The sequence below is a fragment of the Tupaia chinensis genome, unplaced genomic scaffold (assembly GCF_000334495.1).
Source record: "Tupaia chinensis unplaced genomic scaffold, TupChi_1.0 Scaffold145870_1, whole genome shotgun sequence".
NCBI lineage: Eukaryota > Metazoa > Chordata > Mammalia > Scandentia > Tupaiidae > Tupaia > Tupaia belangeri.
The window spans coordinates 3,963,859-3,968,243 of NW_006205727.1; positions in this window are offsets into that span (position 1 = coordinate 3,963,859).

Sequence of the window (4,385 nt, forward strand, 5' to 3'; positions counted from 1 at the left end):
AAATTCTTTGAAAAAATGAAAAAGTAGAGCCAAGTATGTGTGTGTATGTGTGCATGTGTGTGTATGTGTGTGTGTAAGTTCCATTATTGCATAGAATGCTCAGGGTTAGCCTTATTGAGAAAATGAGAATTATGCAAGAATTTAAAGGATAGGAGGGAGCTAACCAGAGGACGAGCTTGTAACTAGTGGGATAAGCTAGAGCAAAGGCTCTGGCAGGAATGTACCTGGCATGTTCAAAGAACAGCCAGGAAGCCAGTGTAGCTGGAACAGATTGAGCAAGGAGGACAATAGAAGGAGGCAATAAGAGATAATATTGGGGGGACCAGCAGTTAGTGTAATGGCTATGTCACTGGACTTCCATGTAGTCGACCGCGGTTCGCGTCCCGGACCCAGTGGCTTAAAACTCATGCCGGGCGTGTGTGCGTGCATGCCCAAGATCCTGAGAGGAGAATGGAGGAGAAGGGATTGCGGCATGCCCATCCCCCCTGGGGGGTGATTTCTCGCTTTTTATCTCTCTGTCTCTCTCTGTCTGTCTGGCGAGTGCACGCGCCCTAGCAAAAACCTCTCAAAGAATAAAAAAGAGAGAGAGAGAGATAATAGTGGGGATACTCAAAAAAATAACTCCGACTTTTTTTGTCTGAGCTACTAGAATATTAGAGTTGACATCAGCTAAGGTGGGGAGTACTATGAATGGAGTAAGTTTTGGGAACAGGGAGAAAACAAGAGGTTTGCTTTGGAGCAGTCGGACATTAGTTGTGAATTTGTTGAGTAGACATTTGGGTGTGTTAGTTTGAACTTCAAGAAAAAGATGACTATGGAAAAATCAGCATATAGATTTTGTTGAAAGACATGAAACTGCTTGAGATTATCGAGATGTAAATAAAGAAGAGGTTCAAAGTCTTACCTTGGGGCATTCCAACCCTGAGGATGAGTTAAGAGAAGCAAAAAGCAAGAGAAAATGAGAAGAAACTTCAATAGTAGGAAGAAACTAGGAGAATATGGTACATTGGGAGAGCATTGAGAAAGAGGGAGCATGTTAAAAACTGCTGATAGGTCAAGTTCTGACACGTGAGCATTATAATTAACAACTTGGAAGTCACTGATGACCCTGACAAGAGCAGTAGAGTGATGGGGTAAAGCCTGATTGGAGTGAGTTCAAGTGAAAGAGAAGGAAAGCAGTTGAAGACAGTAAATAGAAATGACTGTGTCTAGGACTCTTACTCAAATGGAAAGGAAAATAAATGGGATAATGGCTAATAAGGAATTAAGAGAGGTGTTAATACTGTTTTTATGATGAAAGAAAGATAAATATGTCTGTATAAACAATGAGAATGACTTGATAGAGAGAGAGAGAGAGACAAAGGAAAATTGCTAAAGCAATATCCTTGATTAGATTAGAGTAGCTGGAGTCATCTGCAGGCACAGAAACTGGTTTTATATAAAATATATAGGGACCAGCAGATAGCCTAATGGTTACATTGCTGGACTCCCATGTAGTTGACAGCAGTTCAAGTCTCAGACCTGGTGGCTTAAAACTCACACTGGGCACATGTGCATGCATGCCCAAAATCCTGAGAGGAGAATGGAGGAGAAGGTGTTGAGGTGTGGCCATTGCCCCCTGAGAGGGGATTTCTCACTTTCTGTCTCTCTGTCCCTCTCTGTCTCTCTGGTGAACCCATGTGCCCTATAGCATAAATCTCTCTCTCTCACACACACACACACAAACTAATAAAATATATATAGTTTCTAGTAACAGGAAGAAAAACTGAACATGTGGAAGATAATGCTGGTTGATAGCTACATGAGATGGTGTAAGTCTGAGGAGTCTGTCTTCTGATTGTTCAATTTTTTCAGTGAGGTAGGAAATAAAATCATTTGTTGAGAATGAAGTTGGAGATGCAGTTTTGGGGCTTAAGAAGAGAGAAGAAGGTGTGAAACAGTTGTTTAAGAGAATAAAAGAATGAATGAACTTGACATATGTGGTATCATTGCCTGTTGGCTTTAGGGGCCCAATGGTGGTTCCAGGTCATAAACTTGAAGTGCAGCTTAGTAGAAGTTTGTAATTTTTCTTCAGCTTTATTTAGATACACAGGTACAGGTGTATAGTAGTTGGTGTTTCTCTGCCTATTTGCTGTCTCAATTGGTGGTGCTGGTTTTGCCTCAGCTTGGTTCATAAGTTCCAAACAGTAACGTGATTAATATTCTGGTTCTGCCAAAGATTAGAGACTTGTCCTGGAACCCATTACAGTTGAATGTAGCCCTGCTGTGTTTGGAGAAGTTTCCTAGACAACTTATGGTCATTCTGACCTACGATGACTTGTGATTTTCTCTTGTAGTTTCACCTCTAGAAGGTACCTGGCCATGTTCTGCTGGGATTATTTAGTTTTTACATATAGCTGATCACCACTAAAACTGGCATGACACTTCCTCTGGGCTTCTCTCAACTCCTTACACCTTTAGAATCAGTCTTGGCATCTAGGAAGATTCCCCTAAGAGCCTATCATCATGTTGGAGCTCTCTAGCTTTCTACCTGTTCATGCTGTTGAGGTCATTATGAATCAAAAAGCTGAGTTATTAAAACACTGCTGAAGGGAGGATCATAAGTGAACATAGTAAAAGTGGTAGGTACTAGTCACATAGCAGTCATTACAACCACATTGTCTGAATGAAAAGTAATCTGATGTCCAACTCCAAACCCTGCATGCCTATAGTATCTTCTCATAAATATTTATAAAATATCCTTTTGGTGCATAGGTAAAATCTAAACACTATATTAAACTTCCTGGCAAGGAAAATCATATGAGTTATATATAAAACACATAGCCTTCCAAACTCACTCCAAGTTTTTAGAGCTAGAATACTAATGGTAAACTTTAAAAAAGAGAACATCCATGATTATTTGACAATGCTAGAAATGAGATGCCTTTTTTTTTTTTCCAGAGAGAATTTTTGCTATAGGGCACATACTCTCCTGAGAGAGAGAGACAGAAAGCAAGAAACCACCCTCACAGGGATAATGGCTACAGAGCATCCCCTCTCCTCCATTCTCCTCTGGGGATTTTGGGCATGTACACACACACGTGCCCAGCATGAGTTTAAGCTGCTGGTCCAGGACTCAAACTGCGGTCGCCTATGTGAGAGTCCAGCAACATGACCCATTAGGCTATCTGCTGGTTCTGAAATGTCTCTTTTAACTGGCATAGTAGAATAAAGAATCTGGAGCATGCTAGTAATCAGAAATGAAGATGAAGAAAGTATTCACTTTATCGTAGTTTGTAATAGTGACAGAAACATAAAATTCTTAGTAATAAATTTCAAAAGGAAAGTATAGGACCTCTGTGAAGCAGATAAAAATCTTTCTGAAAATGTACAATAAGATCTACATAAATTGAGGGACATGCCATGTTTTAGATGGTGAAAAGAATCAATATAAGAAAAATGTCTATTCACCCCAAATAAATAAGATTAATGTAGTTGTATTTGTACCTGAATCTCACTAGACTTTTAAAAACCTGAGTAAAAGTAGTTTAGCATCAATACAGAAGATTAAATATCTGACAGTAACAAATAATATTATTTTTTTAACAGATAATCAATTTACTAAAAGAGTTGACTTGGACATCTGTAATGGTGATTTCAACCTCAACTCCTGATTCAATATTGATGGAAGTAATCTGTTTAACAATCTTAGAAGGACTGTGCAAATCAATGAGTCACTGTGGATTCTTTTCTGGAAACAATTCTGTCTTAAAACCTTCACCACCAAGTATTTTTCTTGTAGAGATTCTCAAAGTCTTGGTAGACATCTGAACTGGTCCTTTCACCCTGAGATTCTTTTCCTTTGCACCTCTGATTACACCAGCACACACTTTTTCCAGAGATTTTACATTGTGACTGGTTAAAGTAATTTTAATTTGTTGAATGGCCACCTCTGGCTCCACAGGTATTTTTTTTTTAATTACTATTATTATTATTTAAATTGACCAGAGACAGAGAGAGAGGAAGAGGGAGAAAGAGAAAGCAAGCTGCCAGGTCTGGGACCATGGGGGCCTGTGTGGGAGGCCAGCACCTTTACCACCACACCACTTGCCAGCCCCTTTCCAATATTTTTAAAAGTCATGGCTGCAGCGTGGCTTTCTGACCAACTTGTTCCTGGGGGAGAGCGAATAGCAGTGAGTCAGGAGCAGAGTTGGCTCACCAGAGCTCTGTACCACCTGCATCTACTTTCTTCCACAAAAAGTGACCAATAATTTTTTTTGCATAAATTAACCCATTTATTGTAGGCTAGTGATATTCCAAATGTCTATGGAGCGTCTACTGGTCTTTCAATTCCTTCAGTCTTCTGATGGCGGACTTCACTGTGACAGCCCAGGTGGTGGGGTCGG